The following is a 26420-nucleotide window of genomic DNA, read 5'->3' on the forward strand; positions in this document are numbered from 1 at the left end:
GTGAGAATCCCAACTGGGGAGAAAGTAGCTAAAGGGGGTGTGTAGGAGAAAATCAGTGTGTGGGGTTTGGTGGGGAAGGGCGAAGTTGTGGGTCCCAGAGCTATGTTTGCTGCTGGTCATGTTGATGAGGCCTAAGCTTTTAAGTAGATAATTAGGCCATAATTACTTTCTATAGCCAGTATTATATTATTCAGGCTATAACCCCCTCACACACACACACATCAGGCTATTTCTTTCTCAGAGCAATCTTCCTGCTTCTTCTTCTTCTTCTTTTTTTATGAAACTCTTTTTACAGTATCGTTTCTGTATCTAAGTTTTTCAAAGTCACTAAAGTGATTTACAGGAGACTTATCAATTTCATGTGAATGTGCCCAGGAATGCAAGGATTTTCTCGGATGCTTTCCCACAAGAGGTTTCAATTTGCTCAACGTCCCCCTCTCGGTGTCTGGTTTCGAGACATGATGTGCTGAATTACCTTTAATATCACTTCGGCAGATACAATGCATTAGCAGAGAAAATTAGACACAATTCTTTTATATCTGATGCGCTGCTGTTCATCGTTCTGTTGTCTTTAGGTTGTCAGAGTGTCAAATTAAAGGCAATTGGAGAAGCTTGCCCACGACTTAAGAGATTGCTGTTAAGGGAAAGGCAATACTTTACATCTTTTTCAGGGAGAGAGAGAGGTAGAGAGGCAGCTGTTCCATGTTCTGATGTTTGCAAAAGGAATATCTATATAGTTAAACACACACACATACAGACAAAGTTATGTTATGAAAGAAGATTGTGGATCACATCTATTTAGAGCTGTGATCCATAGCATGGTTTTCTCCGGGGATGGGGAAGTAATTTGTTTGGATCACATTTTAATGCGAACTCAACAAATTTCAGACATTCTAAACAATGCATGAACTAAAATGCAATTATCCTTTGAAATTTACACTTCTCCCATTTTTGCAAGGGTGTTCTCCAATAATAAAAAAATGCATATGAAATGCATACATTAAGGGGTGGTGCACAAAAAAGACGTTAGCCAAAATAATACTTTAAATGCATTTTGTTAGGGAAATGGCTTGCCACTTGGTAAAGTTGCATAAATAATCCATGTATTAAGAGAACTATACAGAGAAATGTAGATCTTTATGTGAAATTATTTTTTTTAAAAAAAAGAAAAAAGTCTCAATGTTCTGATCAAATCAAACTTAATATTGGAAAAATGAGAAATCCGGAAAAGACTGGTTTATTCATAGTCACAGTGATACGGACGCCAGTTTCCCTACCAGCTTCGCATACTGCTGTGGTAACATTTAAAGCCAATATTTTGGGGGACAGGTGGATTACATCATATATAACTCTGCAAGGCTATTGATGGCCGCTAGGCATCATGATGGCTACATATTACTTTCAATACTGGAGGCAGTATGTCTCTCAATAGTCAATACCACTTGCTTGGTAGCATGAAAAGGAGAGTGCTATTGCCCTCATGTCCTGCTTGTGAGCTTCCCAGGGACCTCTCGTTCATCACTCTGGGAATAGAATGCTGGAGATAGGCCCTTGGTCTGATCCAGCAGGGCTCTTCTTATGTTCTTATGATTTGAAGGAAGAGAGTGCTGTACTACCATGTATATGTTTAGGGGGAGTTCTATGAGACAAAGCAGCAAGAGTTGTGGGCATCTGGGTGGTCACTGTGGGAAAAGAATGCTGAATTAGATTGTTCTGATTCAGCAAGCCTCTTATGTTCACTGAGAGGAAGAGGGTTCAATTTGGCCCTGCCCCACAACACCTCTCAACCATATTGTACCATATTGCAAACAGTCAACCATCAGTTTTCATTCAGTGTATTTTTTCTTCTGCCAGCAACAAGGTCTTCTTGGTTCCCAAGGTCCCCCTGTTGAAGCATAAGCCTTCATTCCAAGGAGTTTGCATTGGGAGCTGTTCCAGGTCCTGCTTGGTCTACTGTTGTTGTTGTTATTATTATTATTATTATTATTATTATTATTATTATTATTATTATTATTAATTTATTTATTTATATAGCACCATCAATGTACATGGTGCTGTACAGAGTAAAACAGTAAATAGCAATACCCTGCCGCATAGGCTTACAATCTAATAAAATCATAGTAAAACAATGAGGGGAAGAGAATGCAAACAGGCACAGGGTAGGGTAAGCAGGCACAGGGTAGGGTAAAACTAACAGTATAAAGTCCGCACAACATCAAGTTTTAAAAGATTTAGGAAAAAGATCTTCACCACAGGTTAGTCTCCTTCAGGCCTTATGCAGCAACCTATGCTCTCACAGCTCGGCCAGAACCGGATACAACTTGCCTATGGTCAGTTTGCAACCAAATAATGGGTCCTGAGCACCACATCAAGACGAATATGCTTGCAGATAGACAAAATTGTACCCATCTACTGAAGAAACCATCAAATAGAATTCTTACTCTTTCCATGTTTTTCTTCCAATTAAATATGATTGTAGCACCAACCAGAAGATGATGGAGAAAGGATACATGAATGCTCAGAAAATCTTTGCTTCTACATATATTCTACTTGCTTTGAAAACCAGCTGGGAAGTTAAACATGCCTCCACTTCCACAGCCCTTGTCCTACACTCCGGTAGCACAGAGACAATGTTACTTTGATTGATACAGATAAAGAAAACGCTCCTACACTCTACAAGGAAACACTATACACTCAGGCGCAGAACCAATTGTCAGAAGCAAGCCCATGTTTCCTGGTCAAAGATGGATTTCCAGATCCAAAGGTTCATTTCCTTTTCACTTTGTGACAGAAAAGAGAATTTGACAGGCGTCTTGCTCTTCAGAAGTCCACTGACAACGGCGAAAAAGTGACAGCCCTCAGATCCCAATGTGGCACGACAGGCTAGTGTGTTCTTGTTCTGCAAATCAAAGATGGCTTTCAGTGCTCAAACACGTTGTTTGCACTGTCTCATATGGAAGCTACCTCTGACTAACTCTTCAGTATAATGGATCTGCTTAAGGGATGCGTTTGGTGAATATTATGCAATATTTTTTGTTACTCATGTCTGTACATTTTTTTAGTACATAAACTGTCAAAAAAAGTATGCAGGCTTTTTTTAAAAAATAAACAACTATAATAATACACTCAGAATGTTACTAAGTATTCAGGTTTTTTTAAAAAAATTAAAAGCTCATATACTAAGTATATTTATTAGTTCTGCCCGTATGCTAAAAGATCAATACAAAGGAAAATCCAAAGTCTACCGGACTTGCATAGGTATATTAGGGATGGATTTGTTCAGACCACAGAGAAATAAGGAATTTGATTTGTACATTCCAATGTGAACTGAACCAGCAGAGGCTGATGGGTCTGATGTCAGTGGGGCAATAAATTCACTCCAATAAATTCTGCACCATGGATAGATCCTTTAGAGTTCTGACATGTACACTTCCCAAATGTTCTAATACAGTCATTGACTGGGGCGGTGGTGGTGAAGTATCAACATATATTTAGAAATGTGTATTTTGAGAGAGAATATTTGAACAATTCTTATTTAAAGACAATTTAAATGTGAGTTTTTCTGTGGATTTTGTTTTTAAATCACAGATTAATATGGAAATGACGTGGGTTGGCATTAGGGGTACACATGCAAAAGTAAAACAAGTGGAAATTGACCGATTTGTCCATCATTAGTTCACAGCTCAAGTCATAATTAAGAAAACAAACCATAATTTGATGAAAAGAGTGTGCCCTACATTGGCATTGATCATTAAACTAATCACTCATGAAATACAATAATAAAAAAGGAAGATAACTACAATCAAATACATTTTAACAACCCACAAACCAGCTGCCAAAATTGATATATTAAACCAAGAATAGTCAACATCTGTATTCTCAGAGTGGCACTGTATTTCCCAGTCATATGAACACTTAGGCCCTAGCTAGACCTAAGGTTTATCCCTGGATCGTCCAGGGGTCAAACTTGTTCATCTAGGTGACACATAGGGGATCCAGTGCTCAGGCAGGGGCGAACCCTGGATGATCCCAGGATAAACCTGAGGTCTAGCTGTAGCCTTAAGTTGCCTTATGTTATGTCAGATCGTTGATTCACCTAACCCTTTATTATTTAGTGTACAGACTTTGAATGGGGTACCTGGATTCAAATCCCCGCTTAGCTCTGGTGCTTATTAAGAAACTTGAGCTAGTCACTCTGGGCATATCTAACCTACCTCACAGTGTTGTTATGAAGATAAAATGGAACGACTCCATGTATGCTGCTCTGAGCTCCCTGGAGGAAGGGTGGCCAAAATATATGTATTCACTAACAATTCCTTTCTTTCCAAAAAGCCAAAAGCAATTCGTGAAGCCTAGAATTTGTACATCTCTGTATGCAGCCCCATTGCTAATTGAGATATTAATTAGTTGCGGAATGGCATTTTTATTTTGAGCTGCCAGAATTTCCAGAAAGCCAAACAGAGTGGGAAATAACTTTGTTTTCCAGGAAAAATCCCCCAGCACAGCTCTGATTTTCTGGTGATGTTTTTAACAGACTCAAAATCAAAGAGTAACAGTGGGGAGAAATAGGTAGACCTGTCTAACAACACCAAAGATGTCCATCTGTTCTAGCAGTAGGGATCCAGATCGCTGAATATCTTCTTCCCCTTCTACATAAATAAACATAATATGGAAATGGAAGCCTTATTGGTTCTGGTAAACAATAGGATTTCAAATGGCCTAAAATTGGATTAACATATTGTTACAGTGGTAAAGTTTTGATTTAAACAGTTGTGATCTCATACAAGGGCCTTCACAAAATATCCATTTTACATGTGGTACAACTGAAATTTTTAAGAAAGCTTGACATTGCTCAAACATCCCTTTCTTATTAGCCAACAAGAAAAATTAGGAAATGTTTCCAGTAACTTTAATCTCTCTGCCTGAATACACATTGTTCATGGTCTTATGTCAACAAATGCATGCTGATACTTTAAAACAGATTTCCATAAGCTAATTTCCCTATCCAAAAAGCACAACTTTCCTGACTGTTAATTCCAGTTGACAGTGAATGGTTGGGTTGCTTAGTCCGTGCAAAACAAGACGTTGTTGTGAAGTGATTTATAATGAACCCTATTTAGGAAAGAACTAAAATGCTGATAAATTTTGACAACAAAAAAATGCATTATTAATGAAATAATAACATTGGCAGCATCTCAAAAAAAGTGGGGGGGAAAGCTGATTGCAACCAGCTCATTTTACTTTTTAGAACCTACCATTCATTTTTCTCTGTTTAGAGATTTATCTCTGGGTGGAGAGGTCGTGATGGAGAAGAATGCTTAATTTATTGTGCTTTCTTATATTGTGCTACTGAGTTGGTGCCTTGAGTGCTGTTGTATTAAAATGGACAAACAATACTTTAATTCAGGGCTTCTTGGCCTTTGTCATAAGGCAACCCATACACTGAGGAGACAGCTTCAGCTGACCAAATCTTATTATTACAGCTGGGGTGGGGGTGGGGGCAGAAGGTACTAAAGTAAAAACATAAGATTTGCCAATGTTGAAAATTTAGTCACAAAAATGCAAAACTATTGTCTGGTCCAACAAATGTCAACTACCATATTTCTTCAATTCTAAGACGCCACCGATTGTAAGACGCACACTAATTCAGTACCACCAACAGAAAAAAAGCTTTGATTCTAAGAAATAATAAACGCACCCGTGATTCTAAGACGCACCTCGTTTTTGGAGAAGTTTATATGGGTGGGGGGAGTGTGTCTTAAAATCGAAGAAATACGGTATTGTCAAACAACAGTCAAGTGTTTATTTAATTTCCTGACTGGGTGCTGATAGGGGTTCTTTTCTCTATGGGGCCTCCAAACAGTAGTGACCACACAATTTCTCTGTTCTGCCATGCTGATTAGGGGTGTCTTCAAGAATGCTATGAAGGATTTAGGTATGCTGAATAATTTGGGAGGGGGGAGCCCTGAGTGGAGATAGCCTAGTTGAAAATTCATATCTATGCATTGATCTAATCATTCTTTATTCATTCTTTATTCAAGGATCCCAACGCATTTTGAGTCAGCTCTTTGAGTCATCAGGGGAATAACTTGTAACAGACGCTCACACAATAATAAAAATCATTAAAAATTTCCACAAACTCTAATTTGCATGACAGTATCTAATTTAAAAAGTCATTGTCTCATTAATACTAATAGTCCAAACAAGAACCGATGAAACTTTTAAGGTTATTTTTCCCTTTAGTTCCAAACACACACACACATGTCCGCTACTTTAGAAGTGTGCAAAAATATTCCATTACACTATTAGTTTCTTGAATGTTAAAATCAGGAGTGTGCACTGACCACAATATTTGGTTCAGTCCTCCATTTGATACTTCAGAAAATAGCCCAATTTGTCTTGAACGAGGTTTGAGGTGATGTACAGCCAGGTTTTGCTGATCCCCTTCCGATGTACAATGAACATGCAGATGGCAGGGTGTGTGGCTATTAGTTGTAGGAGCAAGGGTTAAGGCTAGCCCCTTGTGGCTCTGTGGCACCCTTCTCACATGCTTCCAATGCATGGGGTTGCCTGACACCTCCCCTTTTAGAATCCACTCTTAGCAGCAATCTTCTAAACAGGGATATTCGTTACATTTTACATGGATCAATAAAACCTGTAGTTATGAGTCATACTGAGTTTACCATTGGAATGGTCATGCCTAATAAAGGCAAATGAAAAAATGCAGGAGGGCCAACACTTTATTAATTGACCTTCCCTCATTTATAAATCTCCATCTGTTAGAATGAAGATAAATGAGCATTACTTAGATTACTTTGTAGTAGAAAAAGAAATGGAGCAAGGATACCCTTGATCTCTGATAATGTTCACACTTTGTACAGACCCCTTAGCAACCATAATTAGAGAAGATAATGATATTCAGAGGATTATATCTAGGTAAAGGAAAATATAAAATCTCTCCTTATGCTGCCATAACATTTTCTGACCCAGCAGAATTATTACAATCTTATTACAAGTCTACAGATATTGCCGAGTCCCTCAGTATAAAATTAATGAAATTAAGACCTTTGCTAGACCAGGATCATTCCTGTGTGTCCAGATGACACACAGGGCATCCCAGGCTCAGGCAGGGATCAACCCTCCCTGGCCCCGGGATATAGCCTACCCTTTGGCCTCACTTTTTCCCATGGTCTTGGGCTGAGCCCGAGACTGTGAGCATGTGGCCCATTTCCGCAGCTTTTCCCGGCTCCGCGCATTTACTCGTGTGGAGCCGGGAGCCACGGATGGGGCGCAGCACTCCTCAGGAGCACTGTGTCCATCAGGGCTAGGTTGGGGGGAGCAGGGAAATCAAATTAAAAAACACACACAAACCACTTACCTTGCCACTCTCTCCTTGTGCGCAGCTGGCCCTTTAAAAGTTTTTTTTAAATGGCGGGCGCGACGGCTCTCTTCTTGAGCTTGCCATGCCTTGCGTGTAAACTAAGGCGAGAGCTCATGTTATTCACAACACGAGGTCTCCTCTCCTTTCCCCCGTATTTTCAGGTAGGTCTAGCAAAGGCCTGAGTCTGAAAACCTAGACCCCTTGATCTCAATGGGGCATACTTCTAAGTGAACACTTAAGATTGCACTGTTATACATTTCAGTGTAAAGATCAGTAGCATGTACATTTTAAAAGAATCAGTGATTTGAAATACTTATTTATTATATTTTTAATTACCTCTTTTACTGATAATAATCATAATAATCGTGCCTGAATATCTCAAAAGGCAATCGTCAAAATCAACCATAAAGTTGGCCACACTTATGCACCACTAATTTCAGGGGGACTCCGATTGCAATCTTGTAATGAAAGCCCCATCGTACAATGGTACAATTAAAAAAAAGCAATAAAGACTGATCTATTCCGGCAGGCCTATCCAGTGAAATTTCAGGATGTTTTCAGGATGTTTTCAGGATGTTTTAATCATGTATGGTATGTTTTAATCCGTTTTAATGTGTATTTTATATCATGTTTTTATACTGTTTGTTTTATACTTTGAATTGTTTTAGTTTTTGTGAACCGCCCAGGAAGCTTCGGCTATTGGGTGGTATAAAAATTCAATAACTAATAATAATAATAATAATAATAATAATAATAATAATAATAATGGTAGTTACTTCTCAGTAAACATGCACAGGCTTACACTACACTATACTGCACATGAAACTATATTCTGGATGGTGGCCTATGCTGAAAACTAGCTGTGGAGATAGTTAGGGCTGTATCAATTTTTTGTCCAAGAAATATTTCAAGATAAACAAGGGGAGGGGATTTGATGTATTGAAACATTTCATGAATGTACACTTTGCTTACCATTTTTTTTTTTGGCTTGCTGTTTACCACTTGTTTGCAGGTGTTTCTTCCTGAGATCTGTAACTTCAATTCCATGTTTGTTTGTTTTTCAAAAGCGAGAAAGTGAGAGAATGTCAATCAGCAGGGGTTGTTTGTTAAATGTGTGCCCTGCCTTTCCTCCAAACGATGCTCAAGGAGACTAACAGCAATCATACAAATACATTAAAATATAGTACAATGAAGCTGGCATTTTATACCGAAACATTTCACATTTTAAAATCTGTTTAGATATGTATATGGATTTTTTTTAAAAAAAAAATATTAATAAAGTATAAAAATTCAAAACTGGATACTCTACTAGTGGTTGCTTGTTCTGTTTTTGGAGTGCTGTATCGTGCGTATCACGTTGCCTGCATATCGGTTGACTAGTACAATACAGTAAAACAGCAATAAAATATACAGTAAATAAATAAATATGGTCAAGTACATAATTGGGGAGGGACCATGCTCAGGGGCAGAGCACCTGCTTTGCGTGCAGAAGGTCCCGGGTTCAATCACTGGCATCTCCAAATGGGAAAGGAGAAAATCCCTGCTCAAAGCTCTGGAGATCTGCTGCCAGTCAGTGCTGACAAGAATGGGCTAGATGGACCAACGGTCTGACTCAATATAAGGCAGACTTTTAATGTCCTTAAAATCAATAAAATCAATAAGGACATCTTTCTAACTGAGGTCTATTTTTATTTTATTTTTCTCTCTGAATTATAAACATTTTTTTTAAAAAATCCTGGCAATGTGTGCAGATAATGTTCATCATTATTCTACCCATATTGCAGGAGGCAGGGCTATGGCTGAGAAAGGGCGGGTTACACCAGTCCTGCAATGCAGTTGGGTGTTGTTGTTCCTATTTTGTGCAGTGGTGGTTCAGAGTAGAATTAAGACAACCCTGCAGTGCAGTTCAGTGATGGTATCCAGTCTCCTGGTGTGTTGGTGTTTTAGGGTGCTATATAAATAATAGGGTGCTATATAAATAAATAATAATAATAATTTAGGGAAATGCAGATGGAGCTATGCAGTTGACTGTAGCAGCAGTGCACTTTATTAAGGCCTAGAGGGAGTTGTTTGTGTGTATAAAACTTTGAAAGAACCTACCATTTTTAGCTCTTGGAAAATGCCCAGTGGAGCCTCTCTCCATCTCTCTCTTAGTGCAACTTTGGAGCTGAGACAGTGTGATGTGCAACTCCTCAGAAGTTAGTGTTTTCTCATGTATTGTAGTAATAAATAATGTTGTTGCAAAAGTACCTGAATCTATTGTGTGTTGCCTACAGAGCAGAGCCTACAAGAGGACTGCAAACTGAGCAGATCAACCCCCGGCCCAAATATTAACTATGCCCTTTACCCTTGTAACGACTGTTGGCCCAAAGGCTCTTACAGGAATGAAAGGACCCAGTGGAAAAAATTAGGGTTTCAACCATGGGTAAAAAGATATTGGGCAGACAGGTCTACTCACTGAAAATTAACAGAGAGGGCATACAAATTTCTCAGAAGCCACATCTACCTGCTCAGTCACCAGAAATGATGGACCTGCTCTTCTGAGGTATCAGGGCTCAAATGTGGGCTGCCACTGCTGCTGCTGCTGCATCTTCTTCTTCTTCTTCTTCTTCTTCTTCTTCTTCTTCTTCTTCTTCTTCTTCTTCTTCTTCTTCTTCTTCTTCTTCTTCTTCTTCTTCTTCTTCTTCTTGTGTAACTAAATCTGCAGTTCCAATAAAAAATCTGCTTGAATCTTGAGCGGGAGTACAATCCCATCCAGCACAGGTTGAATCTCAAAATTCAGGCCATGTAAAAGTTGTATTCCAGGACAAGTCATGTGACATTGTCAATGTCAAGACAAGGGCAGTGATGCCATGAAATATCCGATATGATATTCTTAGGACAGCTGTACTGTGTTAATACATTTGAATTTTTTTCTTTTCTTCCCCGTAGGGGTGTGTGTGTGTGTGTGTGTGTGTGTGTGTGTGCTTTATCCCTCATTCCAAGTAAAGTTTTGTTGGAGTCCATGATGCCATCTTGAATATATAGCACTCTTCTGTAGAGTTCTAAATGCCATGGAATGTGATGCTAAGCAACAAAGAGCACATACAGAAGGAATGTGCAGAGTGTGTTGTAGTGGCACATGCTATGTGTGCAAGTTACAACCACAAACTATTGTTCAGCTTTGTCCCCCTGCCCAAGAAAAATCTGTGCAGATGTCCAGGCCCCCACAGCAGACTTTGACCCTCCTGTCTTTTAAATAGATTAAACATTTAAACTCATGAGCATTTGCATTGATTTTGTAAACTGCATAGAAATGTTTTTAGATAAATTGAAACATTTAAGCAGTAGATAAATTGATTGAGGATAGAGGGAGAAGCAAGGAAATAACGACACAGACACCAGAGCTGGGGTATAGGGCCTCTTTATTAAAAGTCGGAAACTCACCCCTCCCTGGATCTGCATGTGAGACTGCGGGAATCCAAGCATCCGGTCTCCAGGCTAATAGCCTGCATAAGGGTGAGCCACTCGGCTAAGCCAGGAGTCGGATGGAACCCTGGCTCCTTTCTTAAGCAGCACATTTATGCTTGGGGGACCCCCGCCCCGTGTCACTCCCACATTGGAACTGCATAACCCCAAGTAAGTGAGACACTGAGGTCCCCAAAGGCAGGCTGTATCCTGGGTCAAAAGCCCCACAGCCCCTGCATACCAGGCCTCAGACCTGCCAATCACCATAAGAGTGTCCAACGAGTGCTCACCAACCTCAACTGATATCCACAGATTCCCACGTAACCCTGCCAATAAATCGACCTATTTACCCACCCTTCACTAATCTTATATTCCAGCATGGAGTAGGCGAAAAAACCTGTACACCGCACCCAATATGTTGCAGGTAAAAATTCCTACTCAGCCCCGCCTCCAAAGGGGGTGGCTAGCTAATCCCATACTACATAAGGGCAGGAGGGTGGGGCCCAGAAAACAAAAGAGGCCGGTAGTCACGCAGGGCTTGCCTTTATAGGCAGACCCGCCCACGTCTTACACAGGTCACGTTACAGGACACATGTGATGTCGCTTTCCCCCTCCCTTTCTCCCCTTCAACAGCCTTCGCCCACCCAAGCCATTGGCAAAGCAGGAAAGGCCTTAATAACAATGATAATAAATTGTGGAGGTTGATGGGGCAGTGGCCAGGGCAGCGACAGAGGGGGTGGAGCCAGCATGCTTGTCCTCACACCCGCATGGGGGGGTAAAACCCCTGAGCAGGATTATAGTCATAATTTGGGCCCTGAGAAATCCTGCCCATCACCTGTTCAGGAAAAGAAGTAGGGGTTTGATTTAACCCTGTCCCTCCCACCAAGCAGCTGATTGGTTGGCACCCTTTCCCCTTCTCTGAAAAGGGCTCTGTGTGAGCAGCCAGGCCCCAGCTGGTCCGCATGCATTCCCACAAACTGAAGCCTCGCTCTATCTTTTCTAACAGCAAAAAGGAAAAGGAAAACGGAGGGGAGGTTTGTTTGTACTGATCTCTCCCATGCTAATTATAACCTTATTATAAACTATATAAAATTAATAAAAACATTAACATTGCACTTTTTCAGGCATTCTATTCAATTGCTTTTATTTAATTGGCTGAACATATTGATGCCAACAGTCACATTATCGTGCCTTTATGGGCTTCCTGTATAAAGGCTAGTTTACTATCGTTACGGGGTTTTATATTAATTATCCTCGGTACTTCATTGGATTTAGTGAAGTGCTTTGCTGGATAGCCTCCAACCACTAACAGGGAAATGAAATTAAACAAAAAGGTTCGGCTATACTTAAGAGCATTATGTAAGTATTTTAGAGCCAGCTTATAATTAAAAAGGTTGTAAACTAACACACAGTGCAAGTGTCGTGGCTCACCTGTAGTTCTTTCACTCACAGTGTCACAGAGAATTGATCATATATCAGAAGCAGCTTAATCAAAGAGAAGATCTTAATAAATGCAGGATGCTTTACAAATGTTTCGCAAAGATTTATAGATCCTAAAACAGTAATAAATGAGGGCAGTCATATCTATTATATTCTGTTTTATGCTCCAAGAAACAAATGCCCTGGCTTGGAGAAGAGGAAGCCGTCATTAATTGCTTGAAAAATAGTTATGTATGAGGAACGGAGAGAGAGAGAGCAAACAAGCTTATTGCCTTTGGGTCTTTCAGCTGCCCACAGTTTCCTTGTAGGCATGGGAGCGCCTTTTAGGACAAAGAGGCGAGAGACGAAGGGCACAGCAAAGGCATCAGGGGGCGGACGTGATGAGAGTTTTCCTGTGGCTTGGATGCATGTCAGGCCCTGGCCAGCATGCACCTAACCAGCCACTTCCGCCTCGAAAAGTTGCAGTATCGCAGAGTCGTTTCATTGTGTCCCTTTTAGTTGAAGAGGCTCCTGTGAACTCGCTCTGCTCTGCAATGTGCCCCCATTCCTCCGCATTAAATCCTGTGACCTGTCCGTGATGTGGTCGAAAGGTGGGCTGCCCCTCTCCCATCACTCCATCCCCCATTCCATGGAGAGCCATAATTAGGCACTTCCTTGTTGCTGCCTGCTTGGCTTCTTTGATGGTGTGTTAATTAGCTTCCCTGATGCTGCGTTAGTTCGCTTCTTTGATATTTCGCTTCTCTGATGTTGTGTTATTTAGCTTAAATTCTCCGATGTTGTGTTAATCAGCTTGGAGTAAATAGTGTAGGAAGCTATAACTCAGTGACAGTTTGCTGGAAATGGGGCAAAATTGAGTGATGGGGGGCTCTCAAGGTGTGGGGCTGCCCCTTCCCTTTCACCCCTCACTCCTTTTCCTAGCCTGTTCCCTTGTTATTTAGCTCTGGTGCTGCCTTGCGTCACTCCTCTGCTGCGTTATTTCACCCCAATGTATATCCGAAACAGCTCATTACTGGAGGGATCTTCTATTTTTACTTTGTTCTTGCACACCTGAGCATCTCCAATTCATAAACAACTGTTCATATCTGGAGGGAGCTTTTATTCTTTATTTTGCCATTGCACAGCTGTACATCTCTGGTTTCTAAAAATAGAGATCTGCCACGTTGCTTCCTTCCCATCTCTATTCCCATTCATACAACGTAGCAAGGGGAGCCTCTCTCTTATTGATTGTGTTGATTCTATTCCATCCCCTCCCCTCAAACCCAGAAGTACATTTTTCCTAGCACTGAAAATCTGGGTTTTAATGACAGATGGCTACGCTATATAACATTGATGGAGCGGGGCTTATTTCAACATACACCGGAGAATAAGAGCAATGGGCTTTCTTCCTGTGCTCATCAAGATGAGGCCCAGGATGACAACTGTATAATGCAGGGGTGCAATAATGTGTCCCACATGCCCTGTCTGGCAGCCCCCACAACAAGATCCTAGCACTGCTGCTGCCAAAAAACCCAGCATTGGCACGTAGGGGTGAGGGGAGGAATGGGCTCTGTAAAGTGTCCAGGACCATCCCAGAAGTGCTTCCCCGGGGCAGCAGGAGGGATGGTCTAGCACTGCTCCGAAGTGGCCCAAGGCTCCCCAAAGCTTCAATACCGATCAGCTTTGGCTTCGGGTTGCCTCGGGCTGACCCGGAATGAATTCGGAACCAAGGTCAAATCAGCCTGCTTCGCCTCAGTTTCAGGGATTCAGCCCGAGGTGGTGCACAGCCCTAGTTTTATGTTGATATATAGGATACGGTTGTAATTCAGGGGATATGACTAGAAAAAATAGAAGTATTACATATTATTTTTATAAGGTTAGAGTGTCAACTAGACAAATGAAGAAAGATTTTGGGAGGGTAGATACTGACAAAGCAGTAACTATAAGTGGTACAGAGAATTTGTAACAGAATTTGAGAAATCTGAAACAGAGCTTAAGGGATTTAAAAAGGAATTATATAATACTATAGAATTCAGTAGGTGCTAGATTGTCAGTTTGGGAGCATAAACTAGAAGAAACAGAGAGAAAAATAAGGTGCAAGTGAAGGGGAAACAAGTGAGAAAGACAAATAGTTTGAGTTTTTCAACTGTTAGAAAAAAATTCTGGGAATCAAGAAGAAAAATTGGGGGAAACTAAGTGGAAATATAAAAGAAACTGTTGATAAGATTAGAAGGAATAATATATATTTGAGAGAACTGAAAGAACAAACAGGGGAACCATTCTGAAAAGAAATCTATTTGTGGAATGGATGGGTATGCCTAGTAACACAGAAATATTCACAATAAGCAAAAGATAGTAGTTATAAAAACAGTAGAAGAGGCCAAAAAATATCTGGAAACACTTTATCATGATAGGGATGATGTAGAAGCATAAATACTGAATGACATAGGGCAGCAATTAGAACCAGTTAAAGCGAACATCGTTGATATTTGTTTACAAGGTAGGGAAGAAATCTGAAAAGAAAAGATCTACATAAATGTTGGGGGGGTTAATTTAAATAAATGTTTCTTTTCCTTTTCTTTTTTCCTCACCTCCCCTTTTTTCTTTTGCTTTCTCTCTTCCTTTTTTTCACTTTTCTGTTTACGATATTTCATAAGGAAAAAGAAAACAAGGACTAAAATTAACCTTTTAACTCTAAATATAGATGGCTTAAAAGCTCTTATAAGGTAGGAGAATAAAAAAAAACTTTAAGCAAAGATGGACAAGACATTACATGTACAGCAGATACACATAAAGTTAGTGCATGAGAAATTTCTTAAAGAAGTTGTTACTGGACTGCACCTACTAAAACAGATTAATAATCGCTCATAAGAAGAGGTTACTCTTTGTATTATTGAGCACAATAATAAAGGACCCTTAGAGTATGTATGTATGTACACACACACACACACACACACACACACATACATATATATATATATATATATATATATACATACACACACACACACTAAATACTGGACAAGTGCTATTTTAAAGAGTAAAAAACTAAAGTTGATAGCTGGATTAAGGTAGAAGTTATATTAGCAGGACATTTAAATGTGGTCTTTAATCAAAATTTAAATATCAGAACTTCAAATAGTAATCAAGTTAAAGTATTTTCAGTGATTGGTTAGTTATTTACTAAAAGACATCTGGAGATTTCACAACCCATACAATCTAAAGAAACTTCACTTTTTACTCTTGTTGACATAATACTTATTTGAGGATAGACCGTTTATTCATGACATCTGCAATATGGTAGCAGAGATAAAAACATAACTCCTAGACTGCTGGCGGGTACATCTTACAGAGACGACAAAACACCGGTCTTAAAAGAACTGCACTGGCTGCCTATACACTTCTGGTCGGAATTCAAGGTGTTGGTAATGGCATTTAAAACCCTAAATGGCTTGGGACCTCGATACCTGAGAGAGTGCCTCTCCTTTTATATGCCTGCCCGAGACCTTAGATCTGTTGGAGGAACCCTTCTCCACATCCCACCAATGCAACATATATGTTATGATGGGACAAGGGAGAGGGCTTTCTCTGTTGTGGCACCCCGATTATGGAATGCCCTCCCCTTGGAGGCCCGATTGGCGCCAACATTGATTGCATTTCAATGCCAAGTAAAAACATGGCTTTTTAACAAAGCCTTTGATGGTTAAACTCACTGGCACATTGTTTTAACTGTTTTAACTGCTTTTATTGCTTTTAAATTATATATTGTTTTAACTTGGATCATGGTTTAATTTGTTTTTAACTGTGCATATTTATTGTTTTATACTGTATGTTTTTATTTGCATGCCGCTCTGAGATCTTAATGATATAGGGTGGGATGTAATTTTTTTTAATAAATAAATAAATATGCAAATCAAGCCCCAATGCGATGTAAAATTCAATATGGGGACCAAAAGGCAAGGGCAGAGGGAAGTTGAACCCAGTATTGTTAAAGGATAGAAATTGGGTAGGAAAAATGAGACAAGGAATTTAGGATTTTTTTTGAGATAAATAAACATTCACTGGCAAATTCTTTGTTTATCTGGACAACTTTAAAGTCAGGTTTACAACTCAATTTATTTCAGTTTCAGCCTATTACAAGAAACAGAGAGATAAAAGGAGGAATGAGCTGTTAAAAGAGATTAGGAAACCTGAGGCAGAACATTTAAAAAAATAGATCAGAGGAGAATAAATAAAGAATGGAAAAGGAAAGAGAAAAAACTGCCTATTCTGCAGATAAATCATTAGTATTTTTTATAAACAAAAGATATTTGAGGATGGCAATAAGCCATGGAAATTGTTGACAAATTTACTGAAAGGAACTTAGGCCAACACAAAAATAAATTGTATCCAGATCAGTGGTGATAAAGTGTATGATCAACCTGTATTATGGAGGAATAAGATAATTTTGGAGAAGAGTTTTTTAAAACTAAGGGATTTGATGAACAGGGCATTATGAATTTTATTCAGGATATTATTCCCTGAATCGAGGAAAGACATAGGAAAAGTTTGGAAACCCCAATGACATATCAAGAGGTGAAAATAATCATAAAGGGTAACTCACCAGGTCCTGATGGAACAATAAGGGAATTTTATCATTTCCCCCCAGGATTTAATGATATAAAAATTCCCAGATTGTCAAAAATGAGATATTAACTGCATTTGCCATATAAGGAAGTTTATGTGCCAATGAGATATAAATAAGGGGAATACCATGAGAAGCCAGAATCATATAGGCCTTTATCACTATTAAATACTAAGATTTCAGCAGCTATTTTAGCATGAAGGATGAATAAGGTGCTTGGGAACGATATTGAGGAAGACCAAACTTGATTTATAATGGAATATAAGGGAAATAATAAATATGATGGAATATTCTAAAAAAAAAAGGGGAAAAAAGCAGCAACCCAAATATCTGTATGTGTAGAAAAGGCTTTTGAGTCTATAGAATGGCCATTTAGGATTGAAGTTTGGCTTTGGGGAGAAATTTTGAAATTTGATAAATTATCTATATGAAGTCCCAGTACCAAGGATAATGGTAAATGTCAGGCTATTGTCCAGAATTAATATGCAATGTGGGATGAGGCACAAAAGTTCCCTTCTCTCCATTGTTTTTCAATATTTTGATTAAGATATTGGCTCAAGGGAGCAGAAACAATATTAAGGGTATAAAAATTGGTCAACATAAATATATATATATATGTGGGTCTTGTTATCTTTACTAATCAACAACCAATAATATTTATGATCAGTTGCTCCCTCCCCACTCATATTATTCACAATTATGAACTTATATACAGGATAAAACAAGAGGGATAAATATGAATAGGACATTAACCTCATGAGAAAAATTGTGTTTAACAAAAATATAGGGGAGCACTTTCTTTAATATAGAAGATAATATTAGAATCTATAAGTAGGAGTGCTTGTTTAATACCAAAGTGGGAGAGAGAATTTAATGTCAACATTACAGAAGTGGAATGGGAATTTTTATGTGAGCACTCACAGCAATTTTCTGGGAGATATTGCCACTAGGGAGAATCTTTATAAATTATTGTAGAAATTGTACAATAAATATGGCTAAAAAGTATCCAAATAAGTTTTATCTATGTTGGAGGTGTGGTAATGATAGGGGTATATTTGTTCATATTTGCTGTGAATGTGTGAAGGTGGAAAAAAATAATACTGGTCAGCATAGACCCCAATCCCAAGAACTCTCCAGGATACACTTCAGCCACTTTCACCCATGCAAACCATGGCAAATGGTATTCACAGGTATCAGAAGTCAGTATGGTTGACCACATGCTGATGGACCCCAGCTCAGAAAGGCCCACACCACCAACCCTACTGATCTCACAATTCAGGCCCCACCTGGCATTGCCAGTGCCACATTGAACCTCCATCCAGCACCGCTGCTGCTGTCAAGAGCCCCCTGCTTGCTGCTACCCAGATGTGTTTAGTTACCTGGTGGACAGCAGCAATACTTCAGAATAGAATGGAGCCATTCATCTCCATTGTGCAGTGGGAGTCCACCATCATAGATCCCACAAAATGTGGTGTGAGATGTGGGGGTGAAGCCCATTGGCAGCACTGTGCTAAGGGCCCACTGAAGTTTGGCAGTGGCCCTAACTCTTCAACACACACACAACCCGCTCTAGCGTAAATAGCAGCAGAGGCTTTCTGGGTGCTATGGAATCCCACAATTTATTATTAATTTATTTATTTATTACATTTCTATACTGCCCAATAGCTGGAGCTCTCTGGGTGGTTCACAAAAATTAAAAACATTCAAAGTATAAAACAACAGTATAAAACCATAATATAAAATACAATATAAAAGCTCAACCAGATAAAAACAGCAGCAATGCAAAATTACACATTTAAAACACCAAATTAAAATTTATTTATAGACTGTTAAAATGCTGGGAGAATAAAAAAGGTCTTCACCTGGCATCTAAAAGCATATAATGTAGGTGCCAAGCAAACCTCCTTAGGGAGCTCATTCCACAGCCGGGGTGCCACAGCAGAGAAGGCCCTCCTCCTAGTAGCCACCTGCCTCACTTCCTTTGGTAGGGGCTCGTGGAGAAGGACCCCTGAGGATGGCCTTAGGGTCCAGGCAGGTACATATGGGAAGAGGCGTTCCTTCAGATAGCCTGGCCCCAAGCCGTTTAGGGCTTTAAATGTTAATACCAGCGCTTTGAATCGGGCCTGGACCTGGACTGGCAGCCAATAAAGCAACTAAGCCACAGAAACGTATTGTTGGGTTAGCAGCAACTGGAGTGCTGAAAGTGAGTATTTAAGGGTGCAATGCAAGGAACCCTCCTCTGCCTGCTACCTCTTTCTCACTGGCTCCTCTCTGGCAGCAAATGAGGGTCTGAGCACCTTTTCTAGGGGTGTGCACAGACCACCCGCTCCGCTTCTCTTCCAGATACGTGATTTGCAGATCAGGCCACTCCGCTCCTCCCCCGCTCCGCCTATGTCCGCTCCGCTCTGCTGCGGAGTTCTGGATCCGGATTGGAGCTCCGTTTTTCCCCCATAGGCTTGCATTGAAAGCTAAAAAAGTATACAACTTTTTTTCTGTTAAAGTTAGAAATCTCAAGTTTGGCACCATGACACACACGCACGCCAAGTTTCAAGCCAATCCCACCTTCCGCTGATTTTTGGGGAATTTTTGAAAATCGGGCACCCCACCCACACCCTTTTCGATAGCTCCGTCAATTTGCACGTTAGAAACCTCAAACTCGGCACCATGATAGGTTATCCAGGGATACACATGCATGCCAAGACTCAAGGCAATCCCATCATCCCCTGATTTTGGCGGGGCTCTAACCTCTAACGCACCACCCATAACCCCAATTCACACCCCTTTTGATAGCTCCGAAAATTTGCATGTCAGAAACCTCACCTTCAGTCCCATGACAGCTCATCCATGTGTCCACATGGATGCCAAGTTTCAAACCAATCCCATCATCTACTGATTTTGGGGGAATTTTTGAAAATTGGGCACCCCATTCACACCCCTTTCGATAGCTCCGTCAATTTGCATGTTAGAAACCTCAAACTTGGCACCATGATAGCTTATCCAGGGATACACATGCACGCCAAGACTCAAGGCAATCCCATCATCCCCTGATTTTTGGCAGGGCTCTAACCTTTTAACTCACCCCAAATCAAGTCACATGCTACAACTACGTCAATTTGCATGTCAGAAACCTCACCTTCGGTCCCATGACAGCTTACCCATGTGTCCACATGGATGCCAAGTTTCAAACCAATCCCATCATCCTCGGATTTTTGGGGAAATTATGAAAGTCAGAAACCCCAGTATCTGCAGACAGCTCAATGGGCCCATTTCAAAGGAAATCCCAACATGCCATGAATTGGGGAGTAGAGATAAACCTAAATATGAATCTTCTTCCACACTTGAAAAATTGATTTGGAGTTTGAGCACAGAAAGGACTTCTCCCCTGAGTCAAAGCAAGACACACACAAAACATCCCTGCGAGGTGGGCAAGGGAGGAGGGAGGGAAGGCAGGCAGGCAGCAGACATTTCTGGGGGCACAAGGAAGTGAGCCAAGGATAGTTTCAAAGCCAGTAATGCATATAAAATGGAATAAATAAATAAATAAACAAAGGAGGGGTGGAATTAAAAGCAGCAGTGTTGCTGAATAAACAACAAGAAGAATTTTTTAAAAAAGACTATATCTGTCTTTTACCAGTAAGAGAGGAGTGGACGTCCCCAAGAGGAGGGGGAATCATCTGCCAATTTGACTGGTCCTGTCTAGGTACCAGTCTTTAAGAAGCAAACGATCACTTCAACTCATGATAGGCATTCTCTCCAGTGATTTACCTTTCCGGCGGAGCTCCGGATCGAGGCGAAGGATCCGCCTTCACCTCGATCCTCTTCGCCACACTCTGCCGGCCCCCCAATCCTCTTCGCCTCCGCCTTAAGGGCAGGCGAAGCCCCCCGCTCCGCTTCTAATTCGCCGGTCCGATTAGAAGCGGAGCACATCCCTACTATATCTGTCTTTTACCAGTAAGAAGGGAGTGGACGTGCCCAAGGGGAGGGGGAATCATCTGCCAATTTGACTGGTCCTGTCTAGGTACCAGTCTTTAAGAAGCAAACGATCACTTCAACTCATGATAGGCATTCTCTCCAGTGATTTACCTTTGGAGGGCTCTGATGGCCCTCCAAGGACAGGAGAGTTCACAGGGCACATCCATGCCCTAGGGGAGCTCATCCCCTTGCACCACATCTATTCAGTTGTTCCCCAAAGTTAGGGTGGGTAGCAGTGCTCTCTTATTATTGGCTTAGTATATGATTTCAGGTTGTGTTTGTGCATTTGGTGGGGCTACTGTTTTAAAAAAACACTGGGAAAAGTCCGTTCAGACTAAGAAAGAGAAGTTTCCCAGAATCCCAAGTTACTCATTTTGCCTATCCCGTCCTCCAACTTTGGGATCATGTGATCATGACCGGGAGTTGACTCTGCCCCTCAGCCCTTCGAAAAAGGTACATTTTCCTGCTGTTTTACCCGATTTTTCAAAAAAATCTAGCAAGTGAACCGCAGCACGCAGAGAGCTGAGAGTAGGCTCAAAATGACCCCCAGCCACGACTCTCTAAGCACAAGAAGTTTCAGAAAGATAGCTTCAAAAACAACATAGTTATCCCCTATTCTTTTCCGCAATGCAATCCTATGGGCAAAATTTTTCAAAATGGCGATCGGATCGGTCCGCGAAAAGAGAAGCGCTCCACATATGGGTGCTTCTCTTCGCCGTGCTTCTACGGGTCCCCGGTCCGCTTCTACTCCGCCTCTGGGCAAGGCGGAGCAGGCCAATTCGCTTCTGATTCTCCGCTTCTAATCGGAGCGGAGCACATCCCTAATCTTTTCTCTCCTGGGATGGTAGGGCTTGTAGGTCAGCACTATTAACAATTACAGGTGAGTAGCCATGTTAGTCTGTGACAGCAAAAGCCAGGAGTCTTAAATACTAACGGATTTATCATGGCAGAAGTTTCATTTTAATGCTCATTTAATAAGATGCATGGAGCATATCCTCAGTAAACACACAGAGAGAGGCCTAATCTACACCAATGAAAGAAGTATGTAAAAGGCAGGAGCCATGCTACTGCTTTACAGCGGTATTGAAGTGCACTGACAACTGTTGGGTCCCATTGACACATACCATATACAGCTTTCATAGTGCAATATCCTGCTTGGTGTAGGTTAGGCCAGAGAGTGGGGCAGGGGAATGCACTGTAAACAGGGAGGCCAAAAGGCAATGAAATAAAAGAACAACAGGCTGTACTTCTTGCATTTCATGGCCTTTCGATGCACTGTTTCCACCCCCGCCCACCCTGTGCCCATATTTGTGTGAGGCCTGCCAAGTGGCAAAAACAGTTCATACATCTAATAAAGAGGGCTCAAGTTCACAAGGGGTTATACTAGGGTGACCCTATGCAAAGGAGGACAGGGCTCCTGTATCTTTAACAGTAGCATAGAAAAAGGAATTTCAGCAGGTGTCATTTGTATATATGGAGAACCTGGTGAAATTCCCTCTTCATCACAACAGTTAAAGGTGCAGAAGCTATACTAGAGTGACCAGATTTAAAAGAGGGCAGGGCACCTGCAGCTTTAACTGCTGTGAGGAAGAGGAAATTTCACCAGGTTCTCCATATATACAAATGACACCTGCTGAAATCCCCTTTTCAATACAACGGTTAAAGGTACAGGAGCCCTGTCCTCCTTTTCATATGGTCACCCTAGTTATATAGCGATAAACCTATCAGTCTTTATGGTGATAAAGCACACCAAAAGGTCCACATTGCCACAAATTAGTCAAAAACAAGAAGTTCAACAGGCGAAGGAGACCAATTTATTGATTCTAGTAATATAAATAAGAATGTGCCCTGCTGTGGTTTTCCAATGTTACATGCTTATTGCGTATTGCATGCACATACTGCCTTTCTACCAATCCACTCAAGGCAGTTTTCAATTTAATAACTAAAACAACAACAACAACAACAACAACAACAACAAACAAACAATAGCACAATAAAACAGCAGAATTTTTCCAGGCCATTGATAGTCTCTTAGGGAGCTGATTGCAAGAGCTCCCTGGCTTGGCCTTCTTCTTTTTAGGGTGGCTGAATATCATTTTAAATCTCTTTTTTAAAAATCTACTCAGAATTCTGAAAATGAAATTAATGCACAAGAGGTCACCCACACCCACACCCACGCACAGGCACAAACACACAGAGACACAAATGTTTTCCAGAGTTGGGGGTGGTCAGGGAATCCAAACACACATGCACCCGCACAACACCCTGCTTTCTCCCCTGCCTGTTTCCATTTTCTTAGCCCTACTTCCACCTCTTTGACAGTGGTGACACATTTGGCATGCTAAGGAAAGAGGAGGGGGGCACTTTTAAAAGGTTCATAGCCCTTTGACATCATGAGGCCCCGTCCTCAAACCTGGCAAGCCTATTTGCCTTCCCCTCGGGGTACACAGGTCTTTAAATAGTACTAGAAAGGCAAGGAAGGGGCTGTGTTAGGCTGTAGCTAGACCTAAGGTTTATCCCAGGATCATCCCGGGTTCGTCCCTGCCTGAGCGCTGGATGCCCTGTGTGGCACTTAGATGAACAGGTTTGACCCCAGGGCAATCCTGGGATAAACCTTTGGTCTAGCTACGGCCTTAGTTTAACTCACAAGCCACCAATGAATGGAGAACATGAGTTCTCCTTTTCTGCTTCCCCCTTGAGGGAAATACATAGAACTTCTCCTGAAGTCTTTCCCTCTGGTTAATTGGCTAAAGTATCACAGAGTAGCTGGGGTCTCACAACAAACAACCTATTGGAGTTGGCCCTCTGGAATCTGAGGAAGGGCAAGAATTCCTTGGAATCAAGTGGGCATTGTGGGTATGTTTATGAACTTTCAGGTATTTTTGATCTGATATAGGTGCAAACATGCCTCTCGGGTAGCTTGTAAATTGGGCCTCCAGGCCTGACAGCCTACACGCCGCCCTTACTAAAATTCCCACTTCTTTTGCCCTTTTGCTCCTTGCCTCCCAGGGCTGAGGCTTCCAGTGGGTGCTCCCTTATGTATTGCCAAAGAGGAGGAAATGCATCTCCAAAAAAAGAGGACCAAATGGTGCACGGAATGCACATGTGCTAAATTATACATGAAAATGCAAATTTAGACATTATTATTATAACTGAAATAGAAATACAGTACGTCTCACCATAGCGTAGAAGACTGTGACCAGGGGAACGATGTGCCTTGCTCAGCTTGCTGTACTTTTGATGGGAAACTTTATGGTTCTTTGACTTTGACCTTTGACTTTATGGTTCTTTGACCTGACTTTGGACAGGACAGTCCTTCAAACAGAAGACACTTTCTAATATAAAACAGTCCTCTGATAGCCCTTCCAGTAAAGGACTGTTCTTTATAAAAGAGGACACCAAGACCTTAAAGGGCGGAATTAGGGTTTATTTATTAGAATATTTGATTGGTTACGTTGGTTATCTATGGTCAATTCTCTTCTTCTTCCTACTTAAACTGCCTTTTCCAATTCTAAATTTGCTGGGGAGGGGGATAAAAGGAATAACTAACTGTCTCTCCAAGTCAATCGTGTGGTTTATGACTTGTCTCAGCTTTCTTAGAAATGGCTTGTGCCAGGGTAAGTTAATATATTTGGATCCTGGCCCTTGTTCATACTTGTTCTATTGGCAGAAGACTTACAACAACGTTTTAGGAAGCATTCAACTACATCCAAACCATATTTTTAAAAATGTCAAGTAGAACAACATTTCCAGTAGCTCCCAGGAATACCCTGTGGTAGAACATGAAAAACCACACATTTTCATTTGCAGATAAGGTCACTGTATGCCTGTCTTCCAATGCACACGAACAGAGAACAAATTAGCACTTGCCAGTTGTGGCTGGCAGACAAAAAGTTCAAAGTTTATTAAGTTCAAGATGGGCTGTTCAGTTGGCGTAGAGATAAAAGCCGGAAAAGGTTTGAGTTTGGAAATCCAAATAGTGCAGCCTCAGCTTCAACTGGGGCAGTTTAGCTTGGAATGTTGGCTGCATTAAACAGAAATAACAAACGTGTAAATACCCAGCGAAGCATTCTTGTCAATGAATTGTGAAGAAACAGTGAAAGGGGAAGGAATGGAAGAAAGTGAGAGGAGCCCCTGTAATGCATAAGATAAATTATGGGTGACGACAGATGTAAAATTAAAAAAGAGGACTCATGGTCGGCTCTTCCCAGTTTCACAATTACGGAACTGACAGGAGAGCATGCCGGAGAAACGAATTACGGTTCCAGCTGCTAGCCGAGCCCCTCCTCCTGTAGCTGGAGAAAGTGAACAAAGCACTTTGCAGTCTAGTGCCTAAAATGAAAGGAGACTGAACTGCTTCCATCACAAGTTTCAGCTGTAGGGCACTTCCTTAATTTTCTCCATCTGCAAGTGGAGACAGAGGCATTCGTTGGAAACTGCAGCTAGTGGAAAATGTGGTGGTTAGACTTTCATCAAGAGTGGGCTTTGTAGACCATGAGAGGATCTACACTAGTATATGAAACGTTGTGTTTACAGTCATTGAATGTTTTGTTTTTGAACGATTTAAAACGTAGCGGTTTTTAAAACGTTTACTTACTTTTCTCTTTCCGTGGGAATGCATTCCTTTTGGCCACACTAAGAAAATTAATCTGTTTGTTCTATTTCCCCGTCTGCCAATTCCCCCCTCCCACTTCCTCTTCTCTCCGAGACAATCCTCCACCTACAAACAATCCACCAAGTAGCCTCCCAAAAGTGAAACTGGAAGTGACTGCAAAAAAGAGGCTTGAAAGAAAAAAACGGCTCCAACTTTGGGCATGGAAATTACATAAACATGCCCCCCCCGGAATGCAATTGGCTAATTAAGAAATACAGGAAACCCATTTAATGCAATGAAATCGGCCACATCATACCAAATAGAACGACTTATTTCAGATAAGTTCAAAATAAAAACCGGAGAAAAGACAACAATAAAACTTCACAAACTGAACGTCATGTGGCGTAATACTACGAAACGGACACTAAAAAACAGTAAGACACGTTCTAACTTGACTAGTGTAGATCCCTTCCTAATTGACAATGGATCAACATCACTAGCATCCATATTAATTCTGGGCATGATTCAAGGTGGTGGTTTTGACCTACAAAGCCCTAAATAGTTGTGGGTGGTGGTGGTGGGAAAAATGAAGAACTTCCTCTTTCCATATGAACCTGTCCATAATTTACAGACATAATCAGAGGTCCTGTTGTATATGTCCCAACCCATAGAGAAGCACTTTTGGTGGTTTGACAGAACAGGGCCTATTTGGTAGCATCACCACAATTGTGGAACCCCTTCCTGAAGGAATTGAGATTGGTTCCTTCCTTATTTTGCTTTAGATAAACAAGAAACACTGCTTTAGTCCATAGGGACCAAATGTTGTACAATGTTTTGTTGCTCTTCAAATTTAATGTTAATGGTGCTCTTATTCTATTTTGTTTTGTTTTGTTGCTTCTGTGGGTGGTTTTCTTTTGGGTTTTAGTTTTGTTTTTGTTTTTGTTTTATTGTACATTGCACCAGGTGCCTGGCAAGCTGATGGTGAG

This window comes from Elgaria multicarinata, chromosome 7 (genome assembly GCF_023053635.1).
Source record: "Elgaria multicarinata webbii isolate HBS135686 ecotype San Diego chromosome 7, rElgMul1.1.pri, whole genome shotgun sequence".
Lineage (NCBI taxonomy): Eukaryota > Metazoa > Chordata > Lepidosauria > Squamata > Anguidae > Elgaria > Elgaria multicarinata.